Source organism: Mastomys coucha, chromosome X (assembly GCF_008632895.1).
Source record: "Mastomys coucha isolate ucsf_1 chromosome X, UCSF_Mcou_1, whole genome shotgun sequence".
Classification (NCBI taxonomy): Eukaryota; Metazoa; Chordata; class Mammalia; order Rodentia; family Muridae; genus Mastomys; species Mastomys coucha.
The window spans coordinates 134777255-134790707 of record NC_045030.1 but is presented as its reverse complement, the minus strand read 5'-3'; the positions used below and the strand labels follow the sequence as shown (position 1 = coordinate 134790707).

The 13453-nt window shown below is 37.4% G+C and overlaps 1 pseudogene; it reads right to left on the bottom strand.

Moving 5' to 3' along the window:
* Positions 1-3406: 3406 nt before the first annotated feature.
* Positions 3407-3952, bottom strand: LOC116094914 (annotated as a pseudogene).
* Between the last annotated feature and the right edge of the window lie 9501 nt (positions 3953-13453).

The following is a 13453-nucleotide window of genomic DNA, read 5'->3' as shown; positions in this document are numbered from 1 at the left end:
GTTCCTATAGCCCAGGCGGTGCTCAAACTTGCTATACAGTCACAGATGATGTTAAATGTCTTTTCTCCACCTCCTGAGTAAAACACACCATATTTATACAGTGTTGAGGTTGAAGCCAAGGCTCCTTGCATTCTAGGCAGGCACCCCACCAATGTGCCCCTAGCTCTGAGGATTCAGTACTTTCTAGAACAGATAATTCATGTAACAGCATTGAGTATGAAGAGTTTACTTTAGTATTTCATGTTTAAATTGGTTTTTAGAAAAAGGCTTCTATTTTGGGTCATAAAAGGATATTGAAGGGAAGCTAATGTCTGTGATTCAACTGGAGATAAGATGTCTGGTGGATTTAATCATGCTACTGAATAAATAAGAACAAGCACCACCGTTAGTGTGATAGCATGATAATATCAGTGTGGATCAAGTGTCTGATGAGGAAGAAGTAGCATAGTTAGGAACATCACATATTAGTCATGAAAAACAAAACAAAACAAAACAAAAAAACCCAGAAAGCCTCCAATGGGGATGGAGAGAAGCACAACATAGATCTCTTGCATTATGAATTCTGTGGTATTAGGAAACTTTCCCCAGTATTTACAAATTGCTGCTTGGCTAATAGTAACTTTGGACAGCTGTAAATGTCTATTTTAACATGCGATCCTACAGATATATCATAATGTGACTTTAGCATTGCTCCATGGCTAGGTTTTTATCCAATTTCTGATTTGTGATGCTGGAGGCAATCCAGCAAATCTAATGGCAGACTAGATCTGAGTGTTTGTGAGCACCAGTTATGGATCGAACATGAAGTCTTCTCATAAGGAGCTTGCACTACCAAATGAACACAGCCTCAGCTCACACTGATCAAGATTCTCTTGGGACTTGCACTTTTAGAAACGTCTTTCTACCCAGTCAGTCTATTGGTCATTTGTATGTAGGAAGGCTATTGATTTTTGTGTGTTAAGTGTTTATCAGCTGTAGAAAGTTTCCTGGTGGAAATCACATTTTTAAATCCTTTTATTTGCCCATCTTTCTTCTTTGTCATTTACCTTTTAAGGATAATATTTTAAAATATCTTTTTGAAATAAGTTATATCATTTCCCCTTCCCTTTTCTCTTTCCAACCCCTTTCATGCACCCCTTTGTTCTCCTTCGAGTTCATGGCCTCTTTTTGGTTAGTTGTTTTATGTTATGTATGTACACAATTATTTATAGATACATATTCCTAAATATACAAATATAACTTGTTTGGTCTGAATAACATTACCTTTATGCATCTATCAGAGTGCTATTTATTTTAACTTACATTATAGTTTCTGTTATTTCTTTATAATATGTTTACTTGTTTTTCTAGAAAAGAAAAAGTATATTGGATATGGGGAGCCAATGCATCACTGAAAACTCCTTACTGCTCTGTAGGAAGGCCAGAGTTAGGATCCCAGCACCTGCATCAGGTGACTCAAAAACCCTTGTGACGGCAAATCCAAGGAATCCAGTGCTTCCTTCCAGCCTCTGTGGATGCCTGCAAATACATTCATGTGGGCATACACAAGTAAAATAAATCTTGAAAATTGAAAATGTGTAAATATATCAGTAAGGACTAGAAAGGATTAGGAAGAAAGAAAGAAAGAAAGAAAGAAAGAAAAAAAGAAAGAAAGGAAGGAAGAAAGAAAGGAAGGAAGAAAGAAAGAAAGAGAAAATCAGACACATGAATAATATAAAGTATGATTTCAATGTTTTTCAAATACATTTATTCTGCGATTTTCTTGGATGTGTTCTCCCACAACATTTTCAAGGTTTACATTCTGCTAAATGCACTTCCATTCTGCCCATTTTTCCCTTTTAAATAAGTGCTTAACAAAAGATCCATACAAAACATACAGTTTGTGTGTTTTCCTTTAAAATTCCATCCTGTTACTGTAGAGACGGCTTCCTTAATTGGTCAAGGCCTTTCTATGTTAAACTGTGTCTTTGAGACTATTTAGCACTCCTTGTGTAATTTATCATCATCTGCAAATCTCACAAGTTGTTCTTCAAACATATATATCAGGCAAAAACGACAACCTTAAAGATAATCGCCATCTTGATGGTTTGATTACTTCATTGTTTTCTGATTGCTGAGGATTTCTAGTGGCATGGCTATTTATTTCAGTCCTGGTTTGCAGCAGCAAACATTTTTCCTGCTAGGCAGAATCACCAAACCGACAGTGCCCCTTACAAGATAGCACAGCTGTCTGCTGAGATCCCAGAAGGCTAGCACAAATGAATTAGTCAGCACTCAAAACAGGTAGCAGTGCCTGGCATAAAGGTCTTTTTATTAAGACTGTCTTCCTTTTAAAACCTATTGGGCTCTCTTCTCCAAATCTAAAGCCCACTCCTTGTGCTGATCAGTTGCCTCAGTTACATTTTTATTACTCAATCACTGTATGGTGGAGTGCTATCTTGTTTGATGCTATTCTAATAAAAGAATGAAGACAGGCAGATTTCAGTTTGTTAATTAAAAAAGAAGAAGCACTTACCATTGGGGCCAACAATAGAACAGGCTGTCTCTTGAAATAGGTAGCTCCTGATCCCCAGAGGGACTCAGACAGAGGTTCAGATAGCTCTCACTTTCCCCTAAATTATACCATCTGTCATCATTAAAATCAATTAATTAATTTTTTAAATGGAAATGTCCATTGTGTGTTGCTTTGAATATACATGAATATTGCAAAACATTAAAATCATTCAGAAAACATGTGAGTGCCTCCCTTACCCTTTGGGGTCTCCCAGTGTTAATAATTGCATATATGTTTTTCCAGACACCTAATTTGTCTGTGTAAACATGCTGTTTTTATATAAATGAGATTATACTCTTTACAAATTTCTATAGGCTGATTTGTTTAGTTAAAAGCTAGGATATATTTTCATGTCAATAATAAATATTGCTGTAACTTTATATTGACTCTATTAGCATACAGAGCATATGCCTAATGCAAAATCATGAAGCATCGGGAAAGATTTCAAACACCCAGGGGTATTGAAAGAAAAGCCCAGTGAATTCTTATGTGTTCACTCCTTTGCTTCTACAGTTATAACCATTACATCTCTTTTATCACTTAGCAACCTATCTTAATTTTTGAGGCTTTTTCAAAATACAATGCAGAAATCATTATATTTTACTTCTGTTTGTCTATTTTTAACTAGAATCCAATGTTTACTTATAGCCCTTTTTTTTTCGAGACTTGGTTTTTCTTTTTTCTTTTTTTCCATACAAAAACAATCAACGTGTATTTATTTAATATACATTGTAAGGGTTCAAGCAGGCTTAATTTAAAAAAAACAAACAAAACAAAAATACAACACAACTTAGAAATCAAGGAGAAAGGACAGTCTAAGAAAAAAGACTACACAAAAGAGAGGCGGACAGCTTGCATCAGGGCTCTTGGCTGGAGACCTGCTTTGAATAGGTTTCTTGCAGGTACTTCTTAAATGCTGTGGGGTTTTTCCAGAGCTCCGCAGCATGTGTGTTCAAAGGGCTATCAATGTTGGGTTCTCCTAGCAGGCTCTGGATAGAGAGCAAGATGGTCCTCACATCATACAGTGCAAACCACTTATCCTTGAGGATGTCCAGGCAGATGTTGCCCTGGGTGTCCACGTTGGGGTGGTAGCACGGCGTGAGGAACTTCACTGTGGGCAGGTTGTAAGGGTAGCCACTGGGGAACTCTAAGGAGAGTTTATACCTCAGGTCTTCATATACAGTGCCGGCTGCTCCGTGGATGGTCCCCACCCATTTGAACAGGTTGTCCGATTCAGGGAAGGCGGAAATTCCTTTGTCACCAGACATCATGAGGGTCATCAGCTCCTGCTGTAGCCGCTTGCCCACAGGGCCCCGGGCGGCGCCCCCGGCAGGACTTGGCTCCTTTTCGAATGGCGGCAACGCTGGCAGCAGCTGGGTCATGGTTTTGCGAGGCCATCCCAGAGATGCTGGCACCGAGACAGGAGCGTGGAGACCGAGACTTGGTTTTTCGAGACAGGGTTTCTCTGTGTAGCCCTGGCTGTTCTGGAACTCACTCTGTAGACTAGGCTGGCCTCAAACTCAGAAATCTGCTTGCCTCTGCCTCCCAAGTGCTAGGATTAAAGGTGTGTGCCACCACTGCCTGGCTACTTATAGCTCTTAATAATATCTACCATAATAATAATATCTACCATAATAATAATTTCTAAACCATATGTTGAACTACTAAATCCTTTAACAGAAATATATTATTGAATATATTTTTGGTAATATATATGTAAAAATACATCCCCCGTTGATGAACATCTGAGATGCCCAGTTCTTTCAGAATTGCAAATAAAGCTAAACAGCAAAGAACAGAAAAAATATATATCTCCAGTTATTTTGTTATATCCTTATAAATAGCCACAAATTTTATGACAGAGTTTTTAGACAAAGTTTATTTGCTCACACAGTCTGCATATCCCAAAGGCAATATATGTGATTTCTATTATTTGAGAGTGTTTTTCTGGTTATCTAGAGCTGAGGATCTAAGGGTGAAGAACTAAACGTGGACTTCAGGGTTATGAACCTAAGCATTAACATGCTAAGAATCAAAGGGAGCTGAGCTAATTGTTATAATGGTACCAAGCCCCGAAAACAATATATAATCAACCTTGTGCAGGAAAAATGAGAGAAGATAACAAATAATTGTCTAGTGAGTTCAGAAAGTGTACAAATACAGAGTAGTGGTTTGGAGACTCTCCTGCGGGATTTGCTATTGCAGACTCCTGAACTGTATGCTGCCATGTCTGATTCAAAAGGTCTTGGATGGGAATTTCTAACATGTTGTTAGATGATATTGCTACCTTTGGCAGAGGGACTTCAAAATGAGATGCACTCATTTTTGAAACTATAGACTGTCTATATTATGGGAATATTCTTCAGGCTCTTCCTGCTTGCCATTGTAAACAAGATGATATTGTAGAGAGATATCTAGTAATTTCAATTTTTATTTGAATGTAGTTCCATGTGTTTTAAAAACCAAGTCAAATTGCCACTAATTTCTGGTTCCCTAATATTTGCAGTCTTTAAATCTCCATTATTGAGCCAGTATTATAAATTGAGATTTCAATATAGAAACACATTTCTGGGCATGGTGATATTTACCTTTAGTCCCAGAAAGTGTAGGGCACAGGTAGGTGGATCTCTGTAAATTGAAAGCCAGCCAAATATACAGAGAGAGCTCCAGACTATCCAAGGCTACATAGTGAAACCTTGTCTCAAAATCAAAATGAATAAGTAAATCTCCTATTATTGAATTTATTAAGTATCACAACTGAAATGGAGGTTCAGATTTTTGTCATATAGGATTTATCTAGATTCTGTGTGGACAAAATACAGATTAGGTATATGTAGTAGAAACAGAGTTATTTAATTTTCTCTAGAATCTACATTAATTATGTTAATTTTCAGGGCTACATTGCCAAAAGTGAAATCATGCTGAATCAGAAAACAAAACGAATTATAAATATCAGTGCTTGTGTATGCATGCACACACTATTCCTTAGGGCTATTTAAATTTTGAGATATCAAATTTAGTAGCTGCTCAAGAACACACAATGTTTGTATGTCATAAGATTTCTTATAAAATTATATAATGCCAAATTCTATTTATCTTATACTGACATTTAAAAATCATTTCTAAATAAGAAAGGTAACCAAAATAATATTAAATTTTGTGGCCTGAAAGTGAGAATGTTTGCTAGAGAGTCACAGGGTGTTATTTACTAGGGTAGACAACAGTTCCTTCACATGAGTATTTCAGTCGGTCTAGTGGGTGAAACATGTAAATAAGTAACTACAAATTATGTGAGGAGGGTTATCACAGAAGATAAACCATGAAGAAAATGTCATGGAATTACAAAAATACAATTTATTATTTTAGTCTTCTGTGCAAATCACAAAAGTCTTTGCAAATACTGTAACATCATCTTAACTGGGATTTGAAGGAGTTGCTTGTTCATAAATTTAAGAAAGGACATGCCAAGTTAGGAGGCTTGTATGAAAGCTGAAGTTTGGAATTGTGAAGGGACTTAATGTATAGCTGAGGATGTAGGTCAATGGTATAACACTTGCCTAAAGCACATAAGACATTCGTTCAACTGAAAGAAACAGAATTTTCTATGTTTGACTTCTAGGTAACATGGATAGAAGTAATGGAGTTGTGAGAGAAGCAAGAAATGTTGATAAAAATTATGGACTACAGAATCCATGCTAAGGTGTTGGGGAATTAGACTGGGTGTTGAATCATTGAGGAAAATACAATGTTTCTCTCTTAGATCTCAAGTCCTTTCAGCCAGGTTAGCCAAACCTTTCCTTTGCTTCCCTCTCCCTCCAAGTAGTTTAGTGAGTATGACAACTTTCTATCATAATGAAAAAAAAAATCTGAGATGAGAGACTTAATGAGGGTAGGTTTTGTTCCTGGTTTCAGTCCAGTATCACTTGGCCTTGCCATTCAGCGCTTGTGAGTTAGCAGAACATCATGACAGGGAGCACAGCCTGGAACAAAACTGCTCACCTTATGGTAGCTGGGAAACAGGGAAATAGAGAGCATGAGGCTGGCATTCCAACAACTCCTTCAAGAGCAAGGCCTTACCAGCTTAAATTCCTTCAACCTCTAGTTCAACTCTCCTAAAGTTTTCATACATTTTCCTAATAAAGCCATGAGCTAGAGTCCAAACCTTCAATACCTGAGCCTTTGCAGGAACATTTAAGATCCAAACTATATCCATAACCAAACCTAATCTCCGATATGAAAAGCGTTATGCCAAATCAATTGAGAACTCTGAAAAGAATTTGGATACTGTCAGATAACACTCTCTTAACTTGTAGCCTAATAAATTGCTGTTGTTGTATAAAAGTATCTTGGAAATGTATAAAGAGGGTGCCTTGGACTGAATTGTGTCCTTTAAAATTTATATGTTAAAGTCCTAGTCCCTGGTGTCGTCATAGTTATAGAAGGTGAATAAGGTTAAATGCATTCTTAAGGATGAGATTATAATTTGATAGGACTGTTTATTTGGTAAAAAATATTCTCTGTGTATGTCTTTATTATATCCTCCCTCCCATCCTATATACAAACAGCAAGGAAGGGCTAAGTGAGTACGCAGTGAGAAGGAGGCCATTTGCAAGCTTGCATGTGGGCCTTCACCAGAACTCTATCAAAGGAACACATTCATCTTGGACTTTTAGATTCTAGAATAAACTTATGTCTATTGTTTGTGATTTTAGAAGCCCAAGACAGAATGTGATAATATTGCTGAAATGATTTTGCATGGGTAATGTATAATTACAGGCTCATCTAGACCTAGGGGCAAGAGTATGAACCAATTGTATACTAACGTTTAACTTGAAGCAAACTAATGATAAAAGACTCTTCCATGAAAAGATAGGCCATTTCTTAATGGACAAATTTTATAATTAGAAAAGTCTTATAGTAAGATATACTATCTGTCTTAATTGGGACCAAGTCATTTTACTGTGTAGAGCCTACCTTCTCCCCCAGCACTGAATGATAACTAAGCAGTAAGATAGGATAAATTAGAAAGCTGAGCTCCCTTTCAATAACTTCATATTTATAAACTGGCATGGGGTTGAAGATTTGTGCTTCTCCTGGGAACCATACTTAAAAGTGTACACTGATGAGAAATTTCAAAAAAATTGCCTTAATGCACAGACCTTTTATCTAACAACAGGGATGCCAGAACCAAAGTACTAGAGGCAGAAGCTTGGGATCCATATGGAGTGATGTTTCTCCATCTTCTTAGAAATTCTCATTGTTGATGCAACATGCTGAAGTATGAATCTATGTTATTGCCATGAAGACCTTTTCTTTCTGAAGCACAGGCAGTTTGATTGGATTATAAAGTATGTTATTAAAGAAACACACTTGAACCCTTGATTATTTAAATTATAGTCTACAAAGATTTGCTCTAATACCTTTGGAGAATTTTGATGCTGTTAAGATGAAGAAAAACCCATTTTCTCTTTTTATTCTAACACACACACACACACACACACATACACACACACAAACACACACACACACATGCAAAAATCAGTAGATAAAAGAAGGGGATAACTGATTAGAAATCACAGGATATAAGGAATATCTTAGATATCTTCTTATTTTTTCTCTCTCTTTCTCTTTCATATGGGTATTGAAGGAATCAGAAACTTCAAAAAGAAATGGTCCCAGACCACCCTCCAGAAAAAAAGAAGGAAAGAAAAGAAAAAAAAACTCAACAAAATTCTTACTTTTTATACTCAGATGACGATTATTCTTTCTTAGAACAGAAAACTTCAAAATCAATATCCAATACATTCATGAAATACACAAAATAAGCTGTACCTGTCTCCACGCCAGCAAGGCTATTCTGTTTAAGCTGTAACAAGGGATCCTAAATATACTTCTTGTTGGTACTCTAGAATGCCAAGTACAAAACTTGGATTCCATTTTTGTTAGGCATTTATGAGTTGCCATAAACTCTAGTCATCTAATTGTCAGTAGAGCCTATATGAGGAAACAATACAACATCACTTTTTTTTATTGATAGTGTTGGATAGAGCTTAGAAAAATCTCAAGGCTTTTTCTTATATTATTGGGTAGTTTTTTGGATTCACACTTGATGACATCAGTGAAGAACCCATGGAGAAGGACACTGACAATTATCTAATCCTTTTATCCAGTGAAGTATTCCTGCAGGCCCAGTGTCGAACAGGAGCTCTCACCTTCATGTAGCAGTAATGAATGAATGATAACCCACTTAGGTATTAATGGCGTCCTAAAGAGGAAACAACTCCTCTACTTCTATCTGGAAGCACATAAACAGCCTTAGAGAACAATTGAGCAGAAAGTTTAAGTAGGAGACAGATTCAAAAGGACTTAAAATACTCATCAGAAAAACTGCATCAAAAACAATTCTGCTAGGCTCTGGTCTCAGTACTCTCTGCAGGCAGGACGAACTGTAGGTCAAAGGTTTTGTGGCTGGGTTGTTGTCCCAGTGCCTCCACTTGAGGTCTTGCTTGGTTACAGAAGATGGCCAGTTCAAGCTCTGTGTACCTCATTACTAGGAATTGTCATAAAAAAAGACCAGAAGACTTCATCCAGCAACTGATGGGAGCAGATGCAGAGTAGCACAGACAAGTATTACACGGAGATCTGAGAGTCCTGTGGAGGAGTGGGAGGAAAGATCAGAGGAAAAAGAGTGGTGAGGGGATACACTACAAGAACACAGCTCATCCAATGACCAGGATTCATGAGGGCTTGCAGAGATAATGGACCATGTACAGGTCTGAGCTAGGTTTTCTGCATGTGGCTGAGTAGCTTGGTGTACTCATGGGAATCCCAACAGTGGGAGTGGAGATTGTCCATGACTCTTTTGCCAATTTGTGGAACCCTTTTCCTCCTACTGGTTTTCTTTGTTCACCCAGTCTTGATGCGATGGTATGTGCTTGGTCTTATTCTAGTTTGTTGTGCCTTGTTTGATAGACTTTTCTAGGAGGCCTGCTCTTCTCTGAAGAGGAGGAGTAGAGCTGAGGGAGAGTGGAAGTAGGTGAGAAAGGCTGTGGGTGGGGAGGAGAGGGAGGGGAAACTGCAGTCAGGATATAATATATGAGAGGAAAAAAAGCAAACAATTCTGAGCTTTTCAGGAAGGTATGGAGGTGGATCCCAGAAGTAGGAGGAGTCAGTGGGGGGGGTGGCTTCTGACATTACAAAGGAAGATGATACTTATAGAGACAGAGTAGGTCTCTGGGCCACTCAGGCCAGAATCCCATTATCTCTGTGGCTGCTTCCATTACTCTTGTTACTCTAGCCCAAGCCAGGAGCAACAAGTGCTGATGAGAAAATGAAGCTGAGTCATCTGCCTGGGACAGGGAGAAGTTGCTTATGGAAAGGCTGAAGTTGCTAGGAGAGGAAACCTTGTAGTTGTCTCGCTTGTCTGAAGATGGCCAAGTGCCAGGATGATCACACCTTGTACTTGAAGGTTCAAGAAAAAGATGACCTCGGATAAAGAAACTGAAAGCCAACTTTAGGTGGTGATGAGAAGAAAGAGCTGTTTTAGATGTGATCACACTTTTATCATGGCCAGATATAGATTAAACTGAATGGTAGTACCCAGGTGGCACATGACAGCTCATTCAGTAATGATGGCTAAGATGATAGTTCAAGTGAGCCTGTCTTAGTTTCTCTTCGAGTGCTATGAAGAAACATCATGAAAAAGGCAGCTCTTAGGAAAGAACTCATTTAATTGAGGGCTTATTTACAGTTTTAAAGGGTTAAATCATGATCATCTGGTGTGAAGCAGACCACCTTGGTGCTTGAGGAGTACCCGAGAGTTTCACATCCTGATCCATAAACAGCAGGCACATACACCCCCCAAACACACCCCCGACACACACATGGTGGGGGGGAGGAGGAAAAAGAGAGAGAAACAACACAGTGTAGACTTTTGAAAACTCAAAAGTCCATACCCAGAGACACACCTCCTCCAATAAGGCCACCTATTCCAACAAAGTTGCACATCTTAATCCTTCTAAAACAGACCCGTATCCTAGTGACCAAGCATTCAGATATGAGCCTATTTGGACCATTCTCATTCAAACCATTATAGAGCCTACTCTGAAAAAGTTGTGGCAGTAGGCAAAATTGTCTAAGAAATTCTGCAGCAAGTTTAGACAATCTATAGTAAGAGTTTCTGTATTGTGAAGGAAAGGTTTTTCACATATAACTACATCCAAAGAGGCAGAGTAGAACCAAAGAACATTGTCAGACTATTATCATTCCTTCTGGACTGAGCCACATTAAAAGCAAAGTTCTATCTAGCAAACATGGAGAGCTGATGAACAAGATAGACAGCATCACTGAGAGTCTAGACTGCCTGGGAAAAATCAGCCACCAGAGTTCTGCTTTATGGTTGATTTCAAAGAGACCCGAGTGGCTGATCTTCTTGTTGGACAGGGTATAGCTATTCAGCTTCACTGAAGAGTTGAAGTCATTCTAGGAGAAGGTTATGCAATTTGAAGGCAAAATGAACTAGAACAATGACAAGCAGAAACAGCAGAAATGTCCTCTCTGATACCAGTGCACATGGAGAACATTAGTTACCAGAAGCCGAGCAGTCAGGACATGCAGAAGCACACAGTACCAGAAAAGAACAAACAATAGATTGGTCTTCAAGGTGAAAAGACATCTGCAAGATTGGTCCAACACAGTCTTGAAGGCATGACACAAAGAGTTCCAAAGACTAGGTGGCAACATGGGGAAGGACCGTGAGGGCCTCACTAGTCTCTTAAAGGAGCCTAAATGGCAATATCAGCAGTGCATTCAGACCCAAATTGATGATAGCCAGGCCATAGTAGGAAGGATCCTGTCCCACACTCATAACACCACAATTCAAATCTGTGATCTGCTCATGCCTCTGGTTGACAGGTCTTCCTTTTATCTGAAGCAAAGATGGTCATCATTACCCCAATGAGGAACACAGGTTCACCTGCCAGTCAGGCATGACAATCTTATATCCTAGGACAACACATTTTGCATCAATATTTTATAACTTTGCCATTGGGATATTATCCAAGCATAATTATTAGCATAGAGGTTCACAAGCATACAGTACCATATTTGAATCACCAAAAAAGCAATTACTAACATCCTTGAAGCAAACAGAAAGCCTTGGCAACTAAAATGTCAACAAATGAATAGAAAATATAAAAATGAGTAAAATAAAATTTATCAAAATTATGCACTACAAAAGCAATACATAAAGACTTAGCTATATTTAATGTACTGGAAATTAATAACCTAAAAAGAAAATCAATACAGATTCCATTTATGATGGCATCAAAAACAATAAAATTCATAGAAATACATTTAGAAAGGGTGTGTATATGATTGAATATTAGAAATTATAAAATATTGTTAAAATTAAAGAACACCTAATTACCTAGAAAATTGTTCCTGGATTGGAAGGGCTAGTGCAGTTAAGATAGAAATACTTGGTAAAGAACTTAAAAATTTAATGCACTACCTAACAATATCTCAATAATTCATTTTGCTAGGACAGAAATAGCATGACTGATGTACAAGTTAATAATGGTATTGAAAGACACACAAGCAAACAAGAAGAAGAACAAAGATGGGAGACTTGCATTTACTACAAAGGTAGAATAATTAAAAACAAATGTTCCTGGGCAGATGAGATAGTTGAGTGGGTAAAGGTACTTGGCACCAAGCCTGACTGCTTGTGTTTGTTCCTTTATATCCACACACAGTCATACACGTTGTATCCCCTCACAGACATACAATAAACAAATGAATGCAACAGTATTAACTAAAATATATTACCAGCAAAAGGATGTACACATATGACAGAATAAATACATTTAAAAATTTTATAATCAATTGATTTTTAATGAGTATCAAGAATATTTATCGGGAAAAGCACCTTCTTTGACAAATGCTGCAAAAATACAGTCATATACAAAAGAACTTAAACATTTGCACTATATGTAACATAACTCAACATTAGAAAAATTAACTCAACAAATGGATCAAAAAATCTAAATATCAGAGGTAAAACAGAACTCTTAGAGAGACCATAGGAATAAGTCTTTATAGCTTTCTATTTGGTAATGTTTTCTTAGATATTATACTAAGGACATAAACAACAAAAGAAAAAAGCAGATACACTTAGATTTTATACTAAGGACATAAACAACAAAAGAAAAAAGCAGATACATTTAGATTTTATTGAATTATAAAATACTTATGAATCATAGGATGCAATCAATGAAATGAAAGGGCAACTCACAGAATGTTAGAGAAGATTACAAATTATGTGCCTGATAAGGTTCAAGTATTTGGATGGCATAAAGAACATGTAGAACAATCATAGAAAGACAACTCCAAAAAATGGCCAAAGATCATACATAGAGATTTCTCCAAAGAAGATTACAAATTGGCAACAAACACAAAAAATATTCTCAGCAATAACAATTCTTTGGGAAAAACAAATTAAAACCACACTAAGATGTCAAGAAGAAACAGGAGGAACAAGAGGAGTAGACAGCATCAAGGTCTATATGCTTGTGGAAGTATTGGAATCCAACCATTATGAAAAGCAGTTTTTACATTCCTCAAGAAGAATGAAATTATTTAAGACAGAGGTTATAAAACTAGATTTGATAAAGTTACCAAGATGTCTAAAAGAAATACACAATCTTGGGGGGGAGTTAAGTTTCAGCATTTGAATTTTAAGGGGACAGAAACATTCAGACCTTGATAACATGGAAAGCAAAGAATCTGAAGAAGATAAAAAACACACAAACAACACACCACCAACTCCACTACCACCACTACCACCTCCACCACCACCACCTCCACCTCTACCATCACCTCCACCACCAACTCCACCAC